At 40.6% G+C, this 27066-nt stretch overlaps 1 long non-coding RNA gene across 1 annotated transcript in view; it reads right to left on the bottom strand.

Moving 5' to 3' along the window:
- The window catches only part of LOC140689521 (uncharacterized), a 200163-nt gene extending 174110 nt beyond the window's left edge, over positions 1 to 26053 (bottom strand). The window contains exons 1-2 of the long non-coding RNA XR_012064564.1: positions 25892 to 26053; positions 25555 to 25753 (exon numbers count right to left, since the gene is read on the bottom strand). This is a non-coding gene — a long non-coding RNA (uncharacterized lncRNA). The remainder of the gene's footprint in view (positions 1 to 25554; positions 25754 to 25891) is intronic.
- Positions 26054 to 27066: the final 1013 nt, after the last annotated feature.

Consider the following 27066-nt stretch of genomic DNA (forward strand, 5'->3'; position numbering starts at 1 on the left):
GCACTGACTGCTTGCCCACAGCCCCATCACCACACTGTTAGGCAGGAGGAGAAAAGTCTCCTTTCTCCCCAGTGCTCCAATGCTCTTGGATGGGCTTGGAAGTATTCCTGTAAGAGGCATCTGACAATAGGAAAAATGTTCTCCTTTCAACAAACAAAACCCTCTACCAACTTCCTGGAGAGTGGTTGAGTGCAGAAGTTCAAAGTTTGGGTCTACCTGCTTTATAACCTCGGGAAAAGTAACTTTCTGGTTCTCCACTCTACACTTAGAAGTTAAGGATGATGCTAAAAGCACTTACTTCCTAGGTTGTTGAGATAATTAAAAGATTTAATGTGTGTAAAGCAGAACAGTAAACACACATGGGAAGCACACAATAAGATTAGCCATTATTTCAACAATCATCCAACCAGTGCTTACTCCATTCAAGGATATACATTCTGTCCAGCTGACTTGGAATTCCTGGGGCCCCAACCTGATGACGCTTTCAAAAGGTGTTCCTCACTCAATGCTAATAACTTCTCCCTTGGTCAGGAGAAGGCTAACTGTATAGTCCTGAGCTTCTGTGCCTCCAGAAGGCCCTTCTCAAATGTAACTTCACACTTCTCTAACACTTCCTGGGGCTTCTCCCTGAACCCATACTCAGGTCAGGCTTTCTAAGTCACCTAGACACTGCAGCAGAATGTCAAAGAAGCACTGATCACAGCCCTCATATTTCCATTTTAAATCTCAAGCTGAGTGGGGAGGTTATAGCTTGGTGGTAGAGCACGAGCTTAGCAGGCACAAGGTCCTGGGTTCAATTCCCAGGACCTCCATCAAATAAATAAATCTAATTACCTCCCCCACCCCAAAAAACAGACAAACAAAAATGATATAGGCATAAATCTCAAGCTAGCTTCCAAGAAAGTCAGCCACATTCGGCACCCCAGGCCCTCTCACCTGCCCCACCTGCCCATCGCTCCCACTACATTTGTCCTTTGAATAAGTTAGTCTCATCCACTGAACTGGGCTATTTCCATATGTTACTCATCTTTGTTCTTCTCCCATGAGTCTTCTCACCTCAAAATATATTCCATAGGCAGTATTTGTTCAAGAAATGATTTTCTTTAAAAGAAATCATTAAGTGGTACTGTGTCCAGGGTCCCTAAGGCCACCTCAGGTTCAGCTGACTCATACGTAAGACAGCACAAAGCCATCAGTGAAGGGGAACAGAGCAAAACCAGCAAAGGAAGAAGACACATGGGATAAAATTAAGCCCAGAGGAAACTAGGTGCAGGCTTCCAAGAATTCTCTCCCCAGGAGGCCACAGAAGATGTGCTTAATTCCACCAACAACAAACTGTGACAACAGCTGTCAAGTGCCGTCTACCAAGTAAGCCCAGACACTCCGCTTCCCAGGTTTGCTGGAGGCTGCTTACACGGGTACTGTCGACCTAGCATGTACCAAAATTCCAGACTCCCAGGAAGAAAGCTGTTCCACATAAAGCATTTGCTTGCACAGTCTAGACACACTCAGCCACCCTTACCATTTAGGAAAAGCTTCCTATCAGTGTAGCGAATTATTTATCTCTAAAGCTTCCAGACACTAGCCAAGGGCCGACCTTTCCAACAAGTCGTTTAGGAACAGCAGTCTCAGTCCTGGCTATGTTAACCTTTTCTGCACAGGCACAATAAAACTTGAAATCTAGAAGGTTTCTTTCAGTTTCTCAGAGGTCTCCGTTTCAGGAATGGTCTGTAACAATGTGAAAAGACCCCTAGTAACTTAGTTCTCGTCATCATTAAAATACCAAAATTCCATTCTGTGGATTAGTGGAATTCAAGGCCATCCTAGAATAATGGTACTTGATTTGCTTTCTGCTCAGATTTCTTTCATAGGAGAGAAAGAGCTTTAGACAAAATTAATGCCCTGAGACCTGCACACCGTCACCCTTCTCATTTGCTTCAGAAGAGAGAAATGCAAAGTTTGATCTCATCAAACTCCCCAATTAGGAGATTTAGAAGCTGAGGCCCAAGAAATGTACTCCTTACTCTCAGGAGGCAGCCAGCTAGTAAGGGGTAGACCCGGAGCCACAGGGATCCTGCCTTTGAACCTAAGGTGGTCTCTCATCTCTAGATCTCTCCTTATTTTTATTACAGGCAATAGCAGTTTTGCTTGTTTTCTTTTCACAGTTTCTTGATGATCGCTTTCCCAAACTTTTCCAGCACAGCTAATACTTAACAAGGGAGTCAAGATTATTCAGGGGGCAAAGGACAGTCTCTTCAATAAATGGTATTGAGAAAGCTGGATAACCACATGCAGAAGAATGAAATCGGACTCCTACTTACACCACTCATAAAAATGAACTCAAAGTGGATTAAAGACTTAATTTAAGACCTGAAATCATATAACTCCTAAAACAAAACAAAGGGGAAAATGCTCCTTGACTCTGGCCTCCACAGTGATTTCCTGGACATGACACTGAAAGCACAAACAAAAGTAAAAAAAAATCATGTTGGACTGAATCAAGGTCAAAAGTTTCAGCGGAGCAAAAAACCAAACAACAGCAACACGGAAAGGCAACCTATTACATGGGAGAAAATATCTGTAAATCATGTATTTGATAAAAGGTTAATATCCAAAATATACATTGTTAAAGACAAGACAACAGGCCCATGATTGAGTCACTTTTTCTAAGCCCCATGTCACCAAACCAAGACTTAATTTCAGTTTTGGCTCTCCCAGAAACTGAACCTCACACCAGCCCATCAGCAGTCACCTGACCGGCACTGGTTAGGCCATCTGCTCCATAGCCCCTGCCAGCCCCGCAAGGGAAGGAACACATCAGAAGCCGGTGGATTATCACAACTTACTCATTCCCGCTCCCTTCTGCCCACACAGGTCTTCCACTCCGCGTAGCTCCTCAGTCAGTGCTCCTTTCCACCTTCTAGATGGGATGCTTCCTCATCGAATCAATTTTTGCTCAAGTAAACGCTTAAGATGTGTTGTATGTCTCAGTTTCTCTGACCAGTTCTACAGTTAGAAGGAAAAACCTCAGACCCCCACTGGCCCCCAGGAGCAACAAGCAACCAGGTAAAGGTGCATGGTGAGCCCCAGGAGTTTCGCCATTTCTCACCACCTCTGGAGGTGGTGGCCAACTCCCCCGTGGGCCCTAACTTCTCAGTTTTTCTGTTACGAGCTTTCAAACCTTGAGCATTCCTTTTTGAAGCAGGGAGTGTGGTACAAGGGAGCCATAATAAGTTTCAGGCTCAACAAGCAGTGTAACCTTTCCAAGGATAATCTTGGATGACAGTGGCCACAGTGAAGACCCTTTAACCTAGGTAACTTATCCATTTATGAGGTGCCCTAGAGGAAGAGGAATCTCAGCAAAGCACTCACCATCAAGAGCAGAAAGAAAGTTATTTTTCCTCCTCTACAGTTTCTGGAGATGAGGATGAAAGTCACTGTAACATCCCACTTACTCAAGAGTCCACACACACAGGATCTTGGGAAAACTTACAGAAGCTGGCAAAGGATGAAAACTCTTACCAAAGTCAGCCCTCCAAATCTATCAGTGGAGCCTGGTTCAGAGAGGAAGGTAGCATTTCTTTGTCCTTGCCTTTGTAAATTCAGACTGGTAGGCAAAAAAAATATTTGTAAGCATGAGACCTTGGAATTATGACTCATGAATTTGCTCTCGGGTACCCACTGGCTATCAACTTTTTCCCTCCCAGGGATTGTATTGCCTTCTAGCCTCACTTTGTGTCCTGAGAACTTGGCTTGACACTTCAGGTTGGAGGCTCCAGAAATATGGACAGCAATGTGGGTTGTAGCCCATTTGTGGCGAGGGTCCCTCCTGAATGTTGCCAGCTCTCAAGGGAATTGGTTTTCTTTGTGGTGACCTTTGGGAGTGGCTCTGGATCTCGGGAGGGTAGTATCTTTTGTCCCTCTTTAAGGATGCCTCTTACATCCATAAGGCGGTTCAATACCAGCAGGAATATTTACTGTTTGTCCTGGTTGAAATCTGATAAGATGTTTGAAAGGGTTTGTTAAGTAGAACTGTAGTCAGAAGTTAGCCACATCGGAAGCGGATGTTCTTCTGAACATCGTAAGGGAAGAGACTCCTCACCTGGGATTGAGAATTGACTGGGAAGAGGATCTAGGATTGTTTGAAAAAGTGAATTCTTCAGGGACCGATTAAAAGAACCACACCAATTGCTCTCTTTAGTCAAGTTGCCAGTCACTCTTCTGTGGTACCATAACACCCCGTCCATCCTCCTATTTACATGTGGTCATCACAAAAACAGTATCTTATAAGTCTGTCTCTTACACACTCACACAAAGCGGGGACTTGGCCCTGATAATATGGGGTCATCCAGGTAGTACCAGAGTCTGCAGAGAGGAAGGAACACCCAAGGCTCTCATTAAAATGACCTGTTAAAATAGGATAAATATGCAAACAAATGAAAACTGTATGTGGATGAGTGAAGAAACTAAATGCTGCTTTAAGTAAAAAATGGCCTGAATGGAGTTCAGTGTGACACCAATAGGCTACTATGAAGGACACACTAATTGTAAAAACTGTTGCCAAACCACTGCTAACAAAGAGGCTTCTGGAGCTTTTCTCCACCTTTACTAGACATTTTTCTTTCAGCCTGAACTACTCCATTCATTTAGTTCTATTAGAGATGCAACTACTTCGTTCTTTTTAACTCTAGTTCTGAATCCATGCAATACTACAACTGTGTGTGTGTGTGTGTGTGTGTGTGTATGTATGTGGGAGGGGTGTGCACACACACTCACATATGCATAAAAAGGCAGGAGTGAATGTGTGTAGGCGTGAGTATCTGCACATATGTTTTTAAGTCTCATTTGATTTCTGGATTACTAGTGCTGGTCATGCTAATCAGAAAAACATACAGTTGTTTTTAAGCTCAAGCCCCAAGACAAAGCACCTCCTACAGCTAAAAATGCATTCCAACCAGCATCCAGAGGTCTATCTGCAGATAGCTTTAAGTCATGAGACAAGCTTGTACCTTCTGCTCCTTGGTGACAGGAAGTCATATTTAATATTATTTCTCTCTGAGATTCAATGACAAATGAATTTTTTAATTTCAAGTGCTGAAAAAATAAGCAAAGCTGCTGGGCTTGCAGTAAATCACCAGATCAATGTGCAGACATGGTTGAGACCAAGCAAGGAGACACCACCTCCCGGGGAGCAGCCCTTCTCCAGCCCCTGGACCTCGAAGACCCTGAAAGACCTACCTATATAGACAACAATGATCTCCAATCAGCAGGAATTTCTATTTTAAAAAGTCAGCTAATGTTTGAAGTTTCTCTGGCTTATTTAGCCCTTCTTTCATTCACACAAAAGAGAACACAGTCTTGTTGGTCTTTTAAAAGGCATTAGCACGGTGGAGGCAGACCATCTGAAAAGATACAACGACCTGAAACAGGTTCACTGAAGATCATTTCTACAGCCGGCACCCACAGGGATGTCCCCAGTTATAGACTAAGACTTCGCAGACCTGCGCTCGGTTCACACTTCTCCCCGTTAAGCTGGGTTCACCACAGTGAACCACTGCCGTCACCTTTATGGTGGACAGTTCCAAGTCATCCAGGACTCCTACTGGACACTAATGGGAGACAAAAGACTCCACCCAAGGGAGAAGATGGAGAGTGCATGGCTGACAGGTGACACCCCACCTCCTCCATTTCAACCACATTCAAGGCAGTTGTAAGACTGGCATTTCCCAACTTGTATTTCCATCAATCTGCTTAACCTAACTTAGGTTTTGTTTTTTTTTTTAATAGCCAAAAGGGGTTATGATACAATTAGAACCAACATGTAAGATAGAAGGGAAAGGTTTTTCATTCCAACATTATTAAGAAGCCATGAATTTCACGTGTTATTTCATGCCCTATTTTACCTAATCTGACCTGAGTCTCAGATTATTAAAATAAGGCAGTTTGCTGATAAAATTAGGAAGATTGTCAAAATTCACATACACTTAGCACACAGCGAATACACTAACAGTCAAAATATCAGTTCAGTGAAATACGTGGTTTTAAGTATGATGTTTAAACTCTCATGATACAGGAGACTTGACAAGATGTGTATCTTCCATTAACAGTATGTTGGAGCAGACCAGGTCTATGTTGCCAAGTGGAAATTACAACAGTATTTATTACATTTGACTCATACAAAAAATTGAGATAATGAAAACACACAAGAGCACACACGTGCCCTCTTGTCTACAATGGCTTTAACTCTTTCAGGGTAAGAAACCACATATGCAAAAGCCAAGCGATGCTCCCAACTATGGCTCTGAGTGCTGAGAAATTAACTTCGCTTCTTACTTCACTTGAGGGAGTGATTCAGGTACTGAAGAAAACTGGCTCTTCAGGTAGCTTTTATAAATTACTGGTCTGCCACTTTTGAGATAATCTATTTTCTCCCACATTAATGTATCTCCCGCATTGCCCTTCCTGCACGTAGTTGGTGGCTCAAAGCCCTGACTGCGGAGAGCTGTCAGCCACAGCTAAGAATCACTTTTCCTGGGCAGAAATGATGCAACAGAGGAAAACTGGGTAGATGAGAAATTTCAAATAGGTATTCTTTTCAAAATGTCTTTAGCCAGAATTACGTCAAGCTCGAAATAACATGAAAGAACTATCAAGAAGACCCACTTTGAAGGACAGCATCTCAGTCAGAGGGGAGCCATCTTTTGAGTTTGAGAGGGTTTTTGCTTTGTTTTTTAAGAGTGTTAAGTTGATTCTTTTCAAGCGAGTTTTAGTATTCATACGTATAGTCCAAAACTAAGCTCTTCAACATTGTTAACTGTGTATCCTACCCATCAGAGCCTGTTTGTTGTCCTGTAGTTAAGGACCATTGCTCTGAGGACTCCCTACTTTCTGAGTCACTCTGATTTTTCTTACTGCACAGTGCAGCCCTCCAAACCCCCTTCGGTCAGACCAGATACCCACAATAGGCACAGAGAAACACATGGGACTTATTTTCATGTAAGCCTGGATGAGTTGCTCTTAATATACAAATTTCTCAAGAGCTGTGTTCAACTTCCTACATGTTCAGTAATGGGGGAGTTCTGACACTGAGTCAAAAGACATCTCAACATTCGAAGGAGAGTAAGACATCAAACAATACATTCACCATTTGAATTGCAGCCAGTGAATGCAACAGAAATACTTTATTAAATGAAAACTGCATGTACATTTATTCTCTTTAAGTTAGTATATAAAGATACAACTCCACCTAAGTTCCAGAAGAGAGATCTAGACATGTGAGTTCTGTTTCTATCCCGGACAGAAGTGGATAAAGCCAACCTTAGAGCCTCAGTTTCCCCCACTGTACATAATGTGATGACAGGAAGTATGAACATCGAACATCTGGTCTTCCTCGCCTGCCTTGCTTACATCTTAACAATAGGGGTTATTCACGATTCCAGCAATGGACTCTCAAAATCTGATTATGGGAAAGTCGCATCAGTATCAAAAACTGTCATTCACTATCTCCCATGCTGTGTATTTTGACTTGTATGAAAGAAGATCTTAAAGCCTTTAGAGCAATAATAAGCAAAATAATAAGAGTCCAAACCCTTATGCATTACATTCTAACAACAGCCTTGGCAAGAAGTATATAGGAAACAGACTACACTGTAGGAGAAATGCTTTAAACACTTAGAAAGACAAGTTTGTAAGAAATCTTCAGAGTAAATAATCCAAGTGATGACATTTCATTTTATGGAGGCTCATACTTATAAGTTAACATTGGAAGGTTTATCAAGCCTTTGAAATAAACAGGAAAGACACTGGAAAAAGTTTTAAATACACAGATACACACATACATTCATGCACCAAAACAAACATATAGTTCCATGTGGAGGGGACTTCAACATCAACTTTCACATAACTTGGCAGCAACGAACTAAAACTTCTCTTTTGAAAATGCAAAGAATCAGAAGGCGACAAAGAAGATATTCAGGTTTTCAAGGGAAATGTTCTTGAAACACTAATAAATCTAGTTTATCCTTGGGGAGTGAATAAAATGGACAATGGTGAGCTTTCATAAAAACTATTTGGAAGAGAAATGGCATGGAACTTCACATCAGGGCCACATACTATTAGTTCATTTCATTCAAATCACTTGAATTTGGGGGGAAATTTAATCTGTGTGTCATGATTCATTTCCACACAAATCATGCAAAAACACTGAGTGATGTATTTTCAGGAGTATTTAGTAAGTGTTTATTCTTCTTTCAACCACAAGAGCTGGCATCAGGTCAAGAGGACAAGAACTTACACACGGAGTCTGTAACTGCTACTCACCTTACCTACTCAGGGGTGGGAAGTTTGTGGGCTGCTGAGGAAGGGTGGTTTGGAAAAGTAATAATCTACCTATGGGTGTACTTTGAAGTTTGTAGCATTTTCAGATCATGAGACTAGTGGTGTGGAAATTTTAGGGCACAAATAAAGTTATTCTGGCTGGTTCCTGTATACTAATACATATACCAAGGTGCCTAGAGTAGATCAAAGGAAGTAATTTCCCCATGAGGAGTGACCGACTCAGCTTCATGAACTATTTCTTTTAGTTGAAATTAATGATGCCTTTGTTCTTGGTTGGTTTTCATTCCACTTTTAAGTGAGACTTTCATTCCTGGAGGAAATGCGCTCACCCACCCTCAGAAGACGTCTACCCGAGTTAATCGATCAGGGTGCCTTAAGAGTGGGAGAGCTCTCTGATCCATAATGCGAGAAGCTCAGTAAGAAAAACGATGGTGTAAGCCCTTGCAAGAGCCGGAGTAACCCACGGTCATGTCACCATCAGAACTAAACTCACCAGCTCTGCTCTTCTCTCCAGAGACTGTGAGCACCTGTTCCCAGCTGCTAGGTAATGTGCACTTTCAGAAGCAGAGAAGGTAAGAAGCAATAGTCTCTAGCCTCTCATATTTACACGGACTGGCCTGATGTAATGGCCTTGAGTCTGATCCTCATTCTATAATATTTATAATGCTCTACAACACTTGGTAACAGTACTACTGAGGATAGAGGGAGGAAGGGAGAGAGAGGGCTTCGTGATGGGTAACAGAATAAGGTGAGACTGAAATAGGTACCAAATAAGATCATACCAATTATAATCATCACAATTTGGTATTTGAATTCAACTCCAAAACTGAACCCATGGGATATAAGATTTAATTAACAGCAAGGATTAACAGTGCCCTTTCTGCTCCAGCTTTTAAAACTAGATTTAAATGCTCTTTTTGACTCTTAGGAAACCAAGGAAACAGACCTCCTTAACGTAGTGAAGGTGGCAGCAGGAGTGAATGGAACCTGAAGGGAGAGTAGTGTCACATGAAGGAGAAACTCAGGAGCTCTTGGGAGCTCCTTGTCAGGCAGCATAACGCTGTCCTGGGCAGTGGAGGACTTCACTGCAGACTGAATCATGGAGTCAGAGCTGAGAGAGGTGTAGATGGGAGGGAAGATTCCCGAAGGACAACTGCGAACATATGCTGATCACTCAAGTTCCTTGGACTCAAGACCTCTTTATCCTTTTAAAAATTATCCAGGCTCCTCCAAGGGCACTTTTACGTGGGTTCTTCTCAGTATTTTCCATACTTCAAATTGCAACTATTTGAAAATTTTATTCATATATTTAAACAGTGAATCTAGCATGTAATCACAAATCAGGTATTAAAGTTATTTCAAAATGAAAAAAATTAGTGACAAATGTGACATTGCTTTCCAGTTTACATCTTTGCAAATTTCTTCAACGTTTGCCTTAGTAGAAGATAGCTATGTTCTATTGTCTTCTTATTTGCTACAGCATTCAATCTACTACAATATATTGTTTTAATGGCAATGTATGATGAAAATATAGCCTTATTAAAAAAAATATAGTTAGAAAATGGAGTATATTAACAGTCTGCCAAATAATTCTGTTTTTGATATCCTACTAAAATCTGGCCAGTGGTAGTTTAAAGATGACATTTGGAAATTTCTTGTGTTTTATTATATGAAAATCCATTGGTCTATCTTGCACTTTGAATGAATCCTTTATATCTGCTTGATAGATTTATCTAAAAGTCATTCATTCTTACTGGAACATTGTGCTGTACACCAGGAATTGACACAATGTAACTAATGGTACTTCAATAAAAATAAATTAAAAAAAAAATAAAAGTCCTGCATTGGCCTCTTCAAAAATATTAGATCCCTGGGTTCAGATACAGAGATCTCCCAGATGTAAACATATTATATCTACATTAGCAATGGAAATCACATTTGTTAATTTTAACATCAATGTTACAGAAAAAAGTTATACTTCAAAACCGTCAAGCTCATTTTGATAGATTCAAGTTTTCAAAAAATGTTTTGAAAGCTTACATTTTCATCATCAGCAAAACACTGTCGGTTGTTTTCCTTGAAGTGATAGGTATTTTGCAGAAATTCTATAAAAAAAATGAAAGTAAGTCCAGGTCTAAGTAATCATAATTTTGTTAGTTAAACTTTCAAATAAAAAAGGTATTTGGTTTAAAAAAAAAAAAAGAAGCTGCTAGTTCAGCTCACAACTCAAAAACATTACATGTATTTTTCCTCAGGATACTCATACTTCATTTCCAGAAGTGTGTACTTCCCACTTTGTCACACAGAATATTAAAAAGATGTTCACTCAAGTGTCTGGATTTTATAGAATTAATCCTTTAAACTACTTTATAAGGCCATTCTTAGTTTAAACTAGCCCTTTCTTGTACTGTGAGTACCTGATAGCGGGTTTGTGCTAACGTGCCAACGGCCTTACCTACCATTAGGTTTGTACTGTTAGTGCAAATGTCAACACAATGTCAAAGGCCAGTAAGCTTTTTTCATTTTTCAGCTCAATGATCCATTTGCAACATTATTTGCTTCTTTCTTCCAATACGATCATCTCTGTTGTTGTTATAGTATCTAAGTGTATTAGCAAGCATCCCCTAACCACTGTGAGTCATAGTGCTGATAACACGCTTTCTTTTCAAACTGCTTATTACTGACCATCCTAGCCTTCTTCCGTTAAGCTCTACGCTCCGTTAGTTTAAGATGCCTGTTTTTTATGATAAATTCTTTAACTGAGACTTTAATTAAAAACACTTTGTGAATGGATATTGGATTATATTAAATGAATTTTTTGGCATTTAAAGATCTGATCTCATGTTTATTCTCTTTAACTTGAATCAGAAATAAAGTAAAATTGTGAAAGCCATTTCATAATATCAAAACAGACATGGATTTCTAGAACAAACCCTTGGGAGTGGACATATTGCACTGATGCACCAGCATTCCTGGATCTGATTGGCTACTTCTCTCTTATTCCGCGTTGTGCTGCTGGCCCCCTGAATCACTGCCAGTATAGAAGGGCACAGAGACAAAGCCTAGAGAACAATTAGGTGGGTTCAATGAGACAGAGGTGAGCACGCAACACAAAGACCAGAGTTCTCTGCTGGGTTAGCCGTACAAGTATTGGAAGAAAAGTCTCATTCAGTTGCCAACGTGGAGTGTACAGAATATGAACATCAGGTTGCTTTTAATCATCTCCCCTTCCCCATAAAGGAAGGAGTCAAACTGTTAAAAGATAACTGCGGTACAAAATTTTCAAGTTTTATTTATGCATACACCAACTCAAATCAGGCAGTGCCAAACCGAAAGTGGTTAGGAACTCTGCACTGACAGGAGCTGGGGAAGAGGTTTGCATAGAGGACACGTAGAAGCAAAGCAAGCAGATTAGTGGACTGCCTGGCCCGGAAGCAGCTGCCTTACTGGGGGGAGCCTACTTGGATGTTTGTGGGTGGCAGCTCTTAAGTTCCCTTTTCCCAGATGGGAGGGCACTGACTCCACCTTAGGTTTTCCTTTGCCTACACAGGTTACGAAGGCATGAGAAGCGCCCAAGACGATTGGCCTCCTTGTTGCGTTACCTTAAACAGCCCACAGAGAAAAGCACAACTGATCCACCTAAGGATACACTGTTTGAGCCTGTGGATAGTTTCATGTCTAAAGCCACATTCAAGCCTCGGCCTGCTGATTCCGTACACCAACATGGAATCTAGGAGGATCTCAGTGGAGCTGCTCACATGCAATCACATAAGTTGGAATACACCTGCCTTGATTAGGGTTAAAGTTTTTCCTTATTTTCTTAACATTTTTTCTTTTCCATTTAGTTTTATCAGCTTTCATGTGTAAGAGTAATCTATTTTATGTATGAGTGGGTCGGCCGGTGGGCGTGCATTTTGTCAAGGTTGATTTGTTTTGCGGAGTGGGGAGGGGAAGGAAACAGACAAAACAAAACCAGAATAGCAAAGATAAAATTGGGATTGTTTGTTGCTTAAAGGTTTAAAAAGAATTCCTCCATGGGTTCCAATCTTTTAAAGTTGTTTTTTTTTTTTTTAATCATGTCATCTAATTCACTATTATTGGTCTAGTTAGGTTGAACTTTTCTTGGCTTTGGTCTTTCCTATTTCCCTGGAAAAGGAGCTTTTCATCCAAGTTTTATATAAATTCACCTATTCTTACGTACATTTTTGATACCTTCTCTAATTATAGGTTTTCACATTTCTCACTCCCAATTATGTTTTTGGGTGTTCCCTTTCTTGATTAAACGAGCTAGTTACTTAATGGTAACAAATAAGGATGCAATTGTTTTATTATAAAACTAGAATATGTACAACACTATTTTTCTTCTAATCCATTAATTCTTACATTTATAGTTTCTTTCTTCCTCTTGCTTTCCTAAGCTTCATTTGTTCTTACTCAATTTCTTTGAAATGCATGGTTAATTTTTTAACCTACATTTAACTTCCTCTCCTAAGATGCATCGCTCCTGAATCGCTTAGAACTCTCCTGCTCGACTTAGTCCCATACGTATTCCACTGGTTCTTTTCTAACTTTTTCTTTAAATACAGAAAACTGGTCCTTTCAACTGCAATAGGTTAACGCTTTCCTATTTTTTTCCTGCGGTTAATCAAAAAGAACATTTCTTAATGCTTTTCAGAAAGCCATTCAGCCTGGCACCAACCTCAGCAGAAAAACAGGTGGATCAAATAGGCCACCTTGCATTCAAACTCTGCACGATCAGGAAAAGAGCTCCGAGAAACAGACAAATAATGTTATCAAAGTAGAAGCCAGTTTGGGTCTTGGAAGAAAAGAGTGAAAGCTAAGATCCTTGCTGAAATACCTTACATCACCCCCACTTCAGGCACTAGGTTTAATCCTATGCTGTTTATTGAATTAAACTTCCATTAATCTGCCTTTAATGCTGAAATCGCCAAAATGCCTGAATCTGTTAATGGAAAAACTTACACAGATACGTCACAGAGCAAACCAAGGACCGGTCCAAGGGCAAATTGTTTTTGTAAGAACTAAGTATGAAGCAGTTTGACCATTTCTGAGAGGCAATGAAAAGTCCAAACAAAACGGCTTATGGTTTTAGCTACTAGAAGAGAGTGTTTATAATACGTGTGGTTTTTCCAATGAAATCGTGTAGGAGACAGGTCTCTAATGTCAATATACGGCTCCCTGCAAGTTCCAAGGGAAAAAAACAAAGTGCTTCAAGTTGTTGTACGATTGTTTGTACCCTGAAAAATTACCAGAATCAGAGGAGGAGTTTTTAGTCAGTTGAGTTGGGATTCCTAAACCATGGGGTTTTGTAATACATTCAGGTCATTTCCAAAGAACCATTTCCAGGATATTGTGTTAATACAAGGATTAAAGTGTCCCCAAAAGGCCTCTGACGAGACAGATTGTAACTTCTTCAAAACGGCCACTATATCCTACGCTGTGGCTGATTCCAAGACCGCGTGCCTCGGCCCTAAGGGGGGACAGCCAGGAGCGAAGGACCCCAACTGGACTGGATTTCTTTTGTCATGACACCGGTAGGAGTTGTTCATCTGTTTTTGCTTTCTGTTTTGAATGAAGGAGAGGAAATTATTCTGCTCTGGAAAAATTTCTACCCACCCAGAAACTCCTCTGTGATTACAGTTGAACAACACATTTGTCCTGCCTTTCACAGACCGAGACCGCTGTCTCCTGTTCTGGGGCACTGAACAGCTGCTGTCTGCTGGGCCAGGGGAAGGAGCTGCCATCCAGGGATTAATTGAAGTAATTTCCCTAGAAACAGTAGAACTGGTGCGGGCAAGTCACTCTGCAAGGACCAGATGAATTCTGTCAAATCATACCCGGCCCTCATTTACTTACAGTAGACTCTTAAAAAGCTCCCAACCCAGGGGGAGCCTTGGGAATGTTTTCAAGGAGCATTTCTGTAGTAAATTCGATTCGAAGTTACTATTCCCATTGTAGATACAAGAAATCAAAACTCCAGAAGTTAAATGAATTATTCGCAGTCACTGTTTTTGTTAGTTTCGAGGCCAATGGTAGGCCTGCAGATAGCAATCTCACGCTCTCTCAATGGCAGCGAAAGGGAGAGCTTCATAGGCAGGCGTGATGGACAAGGAAACCAACTGGTATAGTCTTTTCTGAATTAGCTCAGACAAGATAGGTGCTCAAGCTGAGATGTGAGCTCAGATCAGAGCTGGACTCAAATTTCTCTATTCAACAGTGGCTCCGTTTTGGGGGTTTGTGCTTTGTTTTTAGCTTTGAGGCTTAAAGGCATACATTTAGGAATAAAAGAAGAGAGAAAGGGAGACAGGGAGAGATGAGAGAGGGTTAGAGAAGAAAGATAAATTCAAGTGCAGACCAGAAGAGTAGCACTACCTAATCCAGCAATTTATGAGCATGCTGGAGAGCTGGAAGATTAGATTTATACATCTAGTCTTTTTCAAGGTTTTTTTTTTTTTTATTTCTGTGGTCTCTCTCTGGCATTCAAATACTGAAACCAGGATTCAGATTCTATCGAAAATAACATCAACTAGCCATTATCCAAAAGGGGGAAGAAGTTTGTCAAAACTCAACTTCCTTTCAGAGAGAAAACGTTTTCTCTCTTAAATATGGAGTTAATTTGTGTAAGTGATGACAAGAAATGAACAACCAAGGAGAATCCAAGGGTGAGGAAACATACGCAGTGTATTTTAAAAACTTGGCAGCTGAAAACATGAAGATACCGTCTTCCTTGCTTCAGAGAAGGCTACAGCCTTATGCAATGTAATTATTTGTATTTAGTTAGAAGCGTGAGATACCCGTCAATCTCATTTGGCCTGCCCCAGAAGGGAAGGGCAAGGCCAGAGCAAGGCTGACGGCACAACAGCATCACCTAGCAGCAGCCCGGACAGGGAGCCTGAGCAATTATGAAAACTGGCATCAACACTGAAAGTTAAGTAGCAAGAGGTCCTGGTCCAAAGCACTGATATGATGGAACAATTGATACGATGACCCAGGCAGGTACTGGGTCTCACGGGTGTAACCTAGATGCCAGCTCCATCCTCTGACCAAGATTTCTTGGCATTCTGCGACTTCCCTACCCTTGCCCCTTCCAGCTTCAAGTTGCTGTTCCTACATAAACCTACATCATACCTCTCTCAGGACATGTGGCTTCTTCTGCCCCTCCTCTCTACTCTGCATCAGATGCGGACGACTGTCTTAGTTCTCATCTACATGAACACACAGAGATACTAAAATCATTTTTGTGTGCCACACATTAATGAAGGCATGGGGAAACAGGTGGATTTACTTCCTAGCAATTAAAATAATACAATCTAAAAGTTCTCCAGCCACCTGACCATGTTGTCCAGTCAGCAACTCTCCCCTAACTCCCAGTCCCCTTCACCAAAATTCACCCCATGTTTCCAAATTCCTGCTTAACTTCCATGAACAGCAAATTAATAATTATATTGCTTCGAATTTATACACTAAGGGTTTCCCTGAGCATTATTTTGGAAACTGCCTTATCTAAAAAAAGACAGCTCCCCACCCAGTGTTGAGGCCATCCTTATCACCAGCATTGTTGTATTTATTTATCCAGCTCTAAGGTCAAGTTGTCTCCTGGTTTTTCCTCTCATTTACAGAATCCTCTTTTCTGACCTCCAAATGTCAGAACGACACCAGGGTTCAGTACTCTGACTTTCTGTTTATACTCTGTTTCAATGTAATCTTACGAAGTCTCAGGACCTTAAATGACAGATACAAAATTTGGGATCCAGCAGTTTATCTCCAGCTTTGATCTCACCTAACCACAGGCTCCCATATCCAGCTATGTCCTCTGCATCTCCCCTGGATGCCAAATGGACATTCTGAACAGTATTTTGATTATATTCCTCAAAACTATTTTTACCCCAATGTTGTCCATCCCAGTAAATAGAGCCACCATGCATTCAGCTCTTCAGGCCAAACCATCAAAGTTACATTTAATTCCTGTTCTCTTCCTGAACTTTATCCAGCTGACCAGAAAATCCAGTGGATTCTGCCATCAAAACTCATTGTCAATCTGACCACCTGTCCCTGCCTCCACCACTTAATTAATCATCATCTCTGTCCCGGACATTATCATAGTCTCCTAACTGTTCTCATCCTTTCCTCCTTTCTTTCTATTCTTAGAGTTTCATCTCTACACAGGAGCAGAGCGATTCTTTCAATACATAAATGAACATTCACCACTCTTCCTCAAAACCCTCCAATGACATCCCTTTCTATAAAGTAAAATCTGAAGTCCTTACCAGCTCTCGTGCCCTAGTTTCTATGCAGTCTTCTGACTGTCAGGAAGTAAATTCTCCATAGGTCTCTACTACCTCTGCACCTTATGTGAAGCACCAGCTGCATTTTGTTCCAGACAATGTATTTTTTTTTTAATGTTTGTATAACAAAGATCCTTAAAAGATAGGGACTGCCTCCCAGCGGCACACAGGGCAGGCATGCTTACTTCCCGTTATAAAAGATGTGGGTTCCATGAGCTCAGGTTTCTCTCCTCTAACACAACTCATTGTCTAAGTAAGTGTCACCCTTCTCCTGGGGCCCCACAGAAGTAGCACAAAAAAACGTTGCTGCTCTGGCTAATGCTACCTGTCCTCTGTCTCTGGCCCAAGAATGGTTTATCTTCAACTAGCATCCACCCAACGGTGGGAGACTAACTTATCGGCTTGTAAGGAAAAAAGAAATCTGACCCTTACTAATTTTAAGTCCATAACCTAACCACCACCTCAAAGGCTCAAATTATTCAAGTCAGTAAAGAAGTGGGTATATTACTATCAACCCTCCAGAAATAAAAACAATACTATAAATAGTTGTATGCCAATAAATTAGATAACCTAGATGCAACTGCAAAAATGGACAGTTGAAACTGCCAAATTGGATTCTGTGAAGGAAGCAATTCAAATTTTAATAGGGACACTGTTAAATCTCCATCAATCTGGTGGGTCTTGAAGTCTTCACAATATTAAGTCATTCAATCCATGAACACAGAATGTCTTTCCATTTGTTTTGTTCTTTAATTTCTTCCACTAGTGTTTCACAGCTTTCAGTGTACAAGACTTCCAACTTTCTTGGTTAAAATATGTTTTTCATGGTAGTCTGCCCATATGTAAAATTACAACTCACTTGTGTATTGATCTTACGCCCTGCAACTTTGAACTTATAATTTGGTGTAAGGTGTATGTGTATGTATGTATATTCTTCAGGGTTTTCTAAATATAACATGATGATATTTGCAGACAGAGTTTTTCTTATCTAATTTCAGTTCAGCATTTAACAAAAGTAGAGAGAAAACATCCTTGTCCCCTGATCACAGGGTGAAAATTTGTTTTCACTATTAATGATATTAGCTGTCATTTCATAGATGTCATTTATCAAGTTGAGCAATTTTTTCCATTCCTAGTTGGTTGAATGTTTCTCATGAAATCATGTTGGATTTTGTCTAATTATTTTTGTGAATATTTTTTGTATGTTGAACCAACCTCACATTCTTGGGATAAATTCCAGTTGTTTGCTGTGTACAATCCTCTCCTTATGCTGCTAGATTTGTTTTCCTGGTATTTTATTGGGGATTTTCACATTAATTTTCATAAGGGATATTAGTCTCTGGTTTTCTTATTCATTTCTATTTTTTTGGAAAAGTTGAAGAATTGGTGTTTATTTTTCTTAAAACATTCCATAGAGCTCACCAGTGAAGCCATCTGGTTCTGCCATTTTTTGTTGTCGCTTAGACATTTCTGACTCCATCCCTCTACTTGCTATAGGTTTGTTCAGATTTCCAATCTCTTCCTGAGTCAGCTTTAGTAGTTTGTGTGTTTCTAGGAATTAGCCTGTTTCATCTAGGGTATCTAATTTACTGGCACACAGTTATTTATAGTATTCTGTCTTAGAGCTATAACTAAGACCCTTCAAAGGAAACCTCAGTGTAAATCCTCAAACTTGGATTAGGCAATAGTTTCTTAAATATGACACCTAAAACGAAAGAAACAAGTGGAAAAAAAAAAGCCAACATTAAATATAGAACTTTATAGTAAAAACACTATCAAGAAAGTGAAAAACAACCAATAGAATGGGAGAAAATATCTGCAAGTAATATTTGATGACAATCTAGGATCCAGACTGTATGTAAAACAGAAAATCCAATCGAAAAATGGGCAAAGGATTTGAATAAACTTTCCTTCAAAGAAAATACACCAATAGCCAATAGGCACATGAAAAATACTCAGCATCATCAGGCACCCACTAGAATGGCTATAAATTTTTTAAATATATTGGCAAGAATACACTGAAATTGTAATCTTAATACAAGTGAAAATGTGTATTAGTACAGACACTAGAAAATAATTTAGCATTTCTTCAAAAAATTAAACTAAGTTATAACACTCAACAGTGCTATGACTATGTATATACACAAAAGGTTTTAAAATAGATGTTCATAAAAAAGTATATATTTATGTTTACAGCAGCATTCTTGTAATAGCTAAACATTGGAAACAGTCCATTATTGATGAGTAGTGCATTTAATGGAATGTTTTATAGCCATAAAAAGAGATGGATAAAACATGAGAACATTATGTTAAGTGAAAACAGACACAAAAATTATCTAAACTATGATTTCTTTTATATTAAATGTCCAGTAAGCTAGGCAAATCCATAGAGACAGAAGAGATTACTGGTTGACATGGCATGGGGATTTCTTTTGGGGTTGTTAGAAATGTTCTGGGGTTCAACAGTAATATTTATGCAACATTGTGAATTTAATTTAGAAATATCACTCTGCAACTGACAAGGGCTTAATTTCCAGAATATATAAACAGTTCATATGACTTAATAAGAAAAAAAACAAACCAATCAAAAACGGGCAGAAGACCTAAACAGACATTTCTCCAGTGAAACTATACAGATGGCCAATAGGCACATGAAAAAATGCTCAATATCACTATTTATCAGAGAAATGCAAATCAAAACTATAATGACGTAGAATCTTACACCAGTTAGAATGCCCATCATTAAAAAGTCTACAAACAAATGCTGGAGATGATGTGGAAAAAAGGGAACCCTCCTACACTGTTGGTGGGAATGTAGTTTGGTGTAGCCGTTATGGAAAACACTATGGAGATTCCTCAAAAGACTAAAAATAGACTTACCATATGATCCAGCAATTCCACTTCTGGGCATATAACTGAAGCAAACTGTAATTTGAAAAGTTACATGTACCGCAATGTTCATAGCAGTAATATTTACAATAGCCAAGACATGGAAGCAACCTAAATGTCCATCAGCAGATGACTGGATAAAGAAGCTGTGGTATATTTATACAATGCAATACTACTCAGCCAAAAAATAAAATAAAATAATGCCATCTGTGGCAACATGGATGGACCTGGAAATTGTCATTTTAAGTGAAGTAACCCAGAGAGAGAAAGAAAAATACCATATCATATCACTTATATATGGAATCTAAAAAAAAAGAAAAAGAAAAAGACACAAACTTATTTACAAAAAAAGAGACAGACTCACAGACACAGAAAACCAACTTATGGTTACCAGCAGGGAAAAGGGGTAGGGAGCAACTAATTGCGAGTTCATGATTTGCAGATACTAACTAATATATATAAAACAGATAAACAAGTTTCTACTACATAGCACAGGGAACCATATTCAACACCTTATAATGACCTATAATGAAAAAGAATATGAAAAGGAATATATGTATGTATAAATGAATCACTACGCTGTATACAAAAATTAACACACTACTGTAAACTGATTATACTTCAATTAAAAAATTTAAATAAAAAATTAAGTCACTGTATTATACACTTATGATTGTTAAAATTACAGCTTATTTTACCTCAATTTTTTAAAAAGTCAGGACACTGTATTTTATCCTTGGAACCTAGAATAGTGCTTAGCATATTGTATGTACTCAAATATAAATAAATTGATGAATGAATCAAAGATATTAGATCCAAAGAAGTAGAATAATTTAGATTGAGTTGTCCATATACTCAAGTTCTACATGCCAAAAGTCAAGTCCGGGGAGACTAGACTAGACAGGAAGAATCCAGTGTGTTATTAAATATTTAACATCCAGTCCTCTTTGTGGGGAGAGCCCGATTTGTAAATGCTCCTAAGTTGGCTCGTTTCAAACCACCTACCTCACTGACCATAGCATTAGGAGATGTGCACAACTTTGGCTCTTGTGAGCCAGAACAAGCCATCTCCCACACACCACGAGCAAATTCAAAGTCAGGGAGTTGAGAAGCACCGGTGAGCAGTGTTTGGCGAGCTTATTACCTAGGACAGAGGCATGTTGCTGTCTGCACAGGTGTGAATTATAATAAGAAAACCATCAGACTCCTACAGGCATGTGTTATTCCTGATTAAGATGCCAGACTTCCTCCCAAAGAGGGCATGGGGAGAAAAAGAACAGACACTACCTCTGGTCACTGCTGCCTTGATCCACACAGACACCCGCTGGCCGACACCTACAGACCCATCACAGAAAGTCAATACAACTTAGACCTCTGCTCTCACAAGTGGAAGCTCACTTGTCAGAACACTGTGGCAGCAGCTCAGGTCTCGGGGCACAACTGAAATTGCTCTGTTGTGTTTCAAGTTAATTCTATGCTGCCCACCCCAAGCCAGAAGATTCTGGCTGCTTCCACACCTGCTTGTTTACGGCTCCAGGTGGTTAGACTTCCAGATAACCATCAAAACTAGCTTGGAGAAAGCAGTTTCAATATCCATGTAACATTGTCTTAATGTATTAAATTTAACAGAGAAGGTATTCATTTTAAGTCTTATAAATGTCTCCAGAATCTATCAGGCCTGAATGGGGAACTGTTGGCTCAGAGCAAAAGGGCAGGTAACAAGTTTATCCCACATTCACTGAATGAATCAGTGGTTTGGGATGGATCAGTCTCAGCAGTACAATCACAGTTCTAAGCCTAGTAAGTCATTTCACACACACACACACACACACACACACACATACACACACACGTGAGAACCTTGTCCTAAAAATTTTCATCATGAATTCAACCCACTGGTCAATTACAAGATGAAGATCCTAATAAAACCAAAACACCCAACAAGGGATGCTAGCTTCTTCTCCACACATGCCACCACCTTCACACCCGCATACAATGGAAGGCGGAAATAAAACCTAAGCTTTTTGTATATAATGAACATTTTTTTCTAAGACCACAAACACTGCAGCAAAACTCCTCCTTAGTTATTAACGAACTAAACAAACTCAACAACAGGGTAAGAAGGCAAGAAGGACAATGAGGAGCCAGGAGACGTGTTAATTAATAGCATGTCTTCCTCAGGATGTATCGCTTCTCTGCATCAGCATCTTAAATAATTGAGCAACCTCTGGAGGCAGTCTGTGGAGGCTGTTTTTTTTTAACAGCAACTGTATTTAAAACAATTAGAATGAGCAGTGCTAGCCACTGGAACGGTGTGAATATAGACTTTGAAGCCACAAATTAATAGTGTTTCAACTAGGTGAGTGGAGCTGCAACGAAGTGGATGGAATTTCCTGACCCAACTGTGCAGAACGACAAATCATACTTATTTAGAATTATGTGGAACCATGTAGTAGCAAAAAAAAAAAAAATCACTATTCCTCAAAAACTCCATGCTGTATTTTCTTTTTACAGATGGAGTGTAGTAAATCTGAGAGGTTCACAGAATGAAGAGTCTATTTATCACAGTCATATCTAAAGGTATACAAGCATTTCTCAGAATACAGTTTGCAAAACCGTGGTGTAAGACACTTTTGGAGGCATTCACAACAGCAAGTTTTTCTAACCTATTACAAATGTACATTAAATATAGCCCCCCAATGCTTGTGCCCATGGGAATCCCGTAAAACATTCAGCCAATGAGTGATCACAATTTTCGATAAAGTCTCACAGGGAAGGGTGCCCCACAGGGACAATTTTTATTTATCGGCTTGTGTTGACTCCACATGGGCAGTGACCACAGGAAGGGTCCGGTGGTCTCGTGCAGAGCCAGTGCAGGCCAACTCTCCGGTCAAGGACAAGAGAGGATGTGTTTCAGGCTTTGTGGACCGTAGAGTCTTTGTCCGAACTGCCCTGCCTTTGTAGCACAGAAGTAATCATCAATGGAATGGAAACAAATGCTCTTAGCTGTGTTTTGACAAAACCTTATTTACAAAAACAAGTGACAGGCCTGACTTGGGGTATGGGTCACAGTTTACCAAGCTCCGAAGTAAGGTATCTCATTAGGTGCTGTCATGGACTAGAATCAAGGTTGCTAAACTTAGACTGCCCTTTCATTTTTTAGTAAATACAATATAAAGTTGATTTACGTATGTATACACACATATACACCCAGAATATATCTTTCTGATTGATCATTCATAATTGTTTCCTAAGACTTGGGCCACCCAAAATCATAACATTGTAGTTACTTGAATAAAAAACTCAGTAACTGCCACTTAAGAGATGCTTCGTGGTGTTGACACCATGTGTAATAGGTCCGTTTTTAAATTAGGACTGCTACCTGAAAGTTACACTTCTTGCAGAAAACACATGCTTTTCCTTTTACCCTTGTGTACCACAATGAAACACATAAGGATAAAGAGATCATGGGCAGGAGAGGACATTCAGGTAGAAGGAACAGCGTTGAGACCAGTTAGGCAGCAAAAGCTATTCCTGGGGTTTAATAAAGTAAGCAACCACCATTTTCTAAGAGTAAAGCTTTGGCAAGGGCTATACTCAGAATAAACTTGGAATGTTTTCAAATGCAAAAAAATAAAGCAACTCATGTTTCTCCAAGTGTGGTCCATGGACCGCATGCATTTGAATGATCTAGGCAGTTGTTAAAAACACAGCTCTTTAGGCCCCCTCCTAGACCTATTAAACCTGCATCTCTGCAGGTGGGGCCCCAGACCCATTAAATCTCAGTTTCCGGGCCCCACTTGCAGAGATGCAGATTTTCTTCTTTTTTAAATTACAATCTCTAGATCATTCCAATGACTGTTATCACTTGCGAACCACTAAATTGACAGGGAGGCAGTAAAAGAAATCCTACATCATCTTATGGAAGAGCACAGGGCACCAATGACCTCAACCGTAGAAGGGAAACCCAAATTTCAGACCAAAAGGAAAGGGATATCGAGTATAAAGAAAAGCAGCAACCATGCTTTTTGCCACCTTAGCTAAAGGCGTCTGAAAGCTCTTCATCAGGTAGACCTCAAGTCTATCAATGTCCACTAACGTGTGGATGTGTTTACAGATGTATGTAAGAAAACGTTAATTAAATGTTTACCAGGCTAATGTCGGTGCCCTGTAAAATACACGATTCAGAGTTTGGACCCTCTCAATTCCTTCACCATCGTCATCTTCAGAGAGTTCTCAACCAAAGCAACAAAGACGTTCCCACTACTGTTATTTGTAGATACCGCACCAAGAACCCAGCTGAGAACCAAGACTACCTCCTAGAATGGACTTGTTATGCCAAGAGCTTGGTCAAACAGCAGCAGCATCGCCTGGTGCAGGCTGGAGCTCACAGGAGAGGAGTCGGCAGGTGCACTTCTCCCTGCAGAGAGGCGTGCCTGTCCCAGTCCAGTCGGGTCCACACTGGGCCACGCTGGAGATGGGCTCCCCAACAGAGGCCCACCCTGCTGTTCATCTCCTTTTCTCAAAGACAAGTGTGACCGCAGACTTGCAGGTGGCAGACAGGCAGCCCTGGCCAGCCACCTGCCTCTCAGGGAGCTATCTGGGAATGCCAGCTTCTGGCACGTAGTGTACACTTGGTGTGAATGTAGATTTAGCCATAGCCCGTCCATGCAGGGAGGAGAAATTACTCGTCCTGCGGAAAGCTGCAGTGACCTTTTCCCAGCTAACTCCTCATCATATACATGCAGAGAGATGACCCTTCATTCCAACTCCGGGTCATTCATTGGTCACTCTCTCCAGAGGGCAAAGTGCCAAAAACTTATAAAACACTGTCTAAGCAAGGAAAAATTCTACCTCAGGGCTCGATGCATGTTCAGAAGTATAAGCATACGTGCTTACACACTCACACCTGTCAGAGTTTATCTATATAAAAGGTATCTACCTTTCTTCCCTCATTTCCCACTTTTCTGTTGTGTTTTCAATAGGTTAGTTTGATGAGAGGACTAGCCTTGATTACCCAAGTTTAAGATGCAGTGACAGCTGTTCCATCAACAGGAAAAAGCATGACCCCAAGGTCAGGAGACCAAAATGAGCCTTCCACTCCACACTTCATTTCACCCAGCCTTTGGGCTGCAGGCAAATGACTGTGCTGGCTCCTATCGCTCAGTTTCCTCATCTGGAAGTGGGGATGATGGCGTGTGTGATAAGCATTAATTAACATTTGCGAAGCATTTTGAGATCCACTGATGAAAGGGACGAAGTAGTATTTTCCTCAGCATGGGCAAACAAACACTTGGTACAAAACCAGCTACCTCATGCTGAGTTAATTACCTGGAAGACCTGAATCTGTTTTCTCAAATCTATTTTGCACTTTCCTGTCCCAGGCAGATTAGCACCTGTTGTGTCTTACTGTGAATCACCCAGAGACATAAGCAGACAAATCGGGTCAAAGAATATGATTGTAGTTGATGTAGACTCCTGTTTGCCTGAGATAACTATTTGAGTAGCAACAACCAAACAAAACACATTTTTAATGTTCTGATTCACGTGGGGTTATAAACACAACCTGTAGCAATCAAAAGCAAGCATATTATTTCAAATAATGAACGAAAGCCAAGACGTCAAAAACCATTAAAAAACACAATTACATGCAAATCATTTGTTTACTCATCCCCAAGATTATTAGGTTGCTAACTTAAAAACATTTCTTAGAAGTCCCAAACCAGCTACACATTTGATGCAACAAACACAGCTTCCTGGGTAATGCTACTTGTATTTCACTTTCTAAGAGATATGTAAAGGATTATAGCCTTTGAGTAAGGATATTTAAATATCATTTGTGAGCCTGTGGACAAGCAACACTTGATTTCAGGCAGGACGACAAGAAAACCCAAGCAAAAGAAAAAGAAATCTCAGGTAGTGGGGTAGAGGGTAATTCATCAAATCACAGTTGTTAGCCCTGCAATTAAATTTGGTAGACAGCACAATTCTACAGTAAAATATATAGCCAAAAAACACCTACCAGCTCAGAAAGAACTTCAGTTTTGCCTTGCGAAGTTGAGCGGTTATCTTCAAGTCCTTCTCGGTTCAGAGAAGTCTGGTTTCCACCTAAGACGCCGGAGAAAGACAGCGGGGAGAGGAAAGTTCAGGAGTCTGACTACTTCCGGGGCAGCGGTACTTAAAGTGTGTGGACCCAGATCACACGTTCACATCACCTGAAACTTGTTAGAAATGCAAAGTATCAGGTCCCACTCCAGACCTACTAAATCAGAAACTAGAGAGTGAGCCCTGCCAATTTGTGCGTTAACAAGCCCTCCAGGTGATTCTGATCTAAGGTTAAAAATATTCTGATTTTTAACCTGCTGAAGTGTGAGAATCAGTGGTTAATAACTGCAAATTGGCTTCACCCTGAATGTGAATTAGAACTATGATTCAATTGGTATAAATCATGGGAAAGTTAATAAAGTGAGAAATGTTAGTCAAGCGAGCTGATTCCGAAATGTGGGATGTCGGCAGCTTTAAGCGAGTAGGCTGTAGGACCCAGGCCACAACAGCTTGCACCTGGTCAGAGATAAACGTACGCATGCGCCAGTGGCGTGACTCGGCATTATGAACAATACGCATGCGCAGGCAGAAAATATACAAAAAGGACAAGTGCATCACGCAGGGGTGCGCCAGCTTGTTGAGCTAGAAGAAAGTGCTGAGCGCAACCCGCCGCCAATGCTGCCAGCGCCTGCGGGTGTGCGCCCCTTGCTTGTACTGCGATGAAGTGCTGTTTTGCTCCATGTCGGTTCCTCCTGCAGTCTGTTATGCCGCATGTTGGCTCCTCTTGCCTTTATCCAGTTGGGCAGCTCACCTTCTCGAATCCCTCTCCAACCCCCCTCCGCTGACATGGGACTTGAGCTTTCATCAGTACAAGTGTTTAGTTCACAGAATCTATAGCAAATGAAGGAAATTTTTTTTTTTTCCTACTGGAATCAGTCTCCCATCGGCAGGTAAAAAACCAGTAACAAGGTGTCAGCAGTTGGGGCAGAGTGCTCTAGCTGTCCACCAAAACACACTCTCCCCTTGTCTGGGCGCACAACCGCGTTTCCCCGCCCCCCTTGCAGTTCTGCGGGCACGTGGCTGAGCTCTCTCCCTGGGCTCCCAGCGGCAGTGATGGGTGCCACTTCCAGATCTAACCCATTAACGACGTGCTCTTTCCCCGTTCAGGCGGACTGCCATGGCAACACTCGGGACGACTCCGAAGCCACACATTAAAGATGTCGAAGCCGCCAGCAAAATTGATTTCTAAATTAAAGCATGGAGGAGAGCTTCCCTGGACCTGAATTCCCAGCCTGAACCTGAGATGAGAAAGAGGTCAACTTTTTGTTCCTGAACTGACTGAATTTTAGAGACCATATTTTTTTAACCTCAGTTTACCTGCCCTAAATAATATACTGGTATTCAGGTCCAAGATCAGCCCTTCCGCAGCTCATACCAAACATGAGCCTGCTCTTAAACTTTAAAAGTATTTTCTCCAAGTCTGATACTT

The sequence above is a fragment of the Vicugna pacos genome, chromosome 3 (assembly GCF_048564905.1).
Source record: "Vicugna pacos chromosome 3, VicPac4, whole genome shotgun sequence".
Taxonomy (NCBI): Eukaryota; Metazoa; Chordata; class Mammalia; order Artiodactyla; family Camelidae; genus Vicugna; species Vicugna pacos.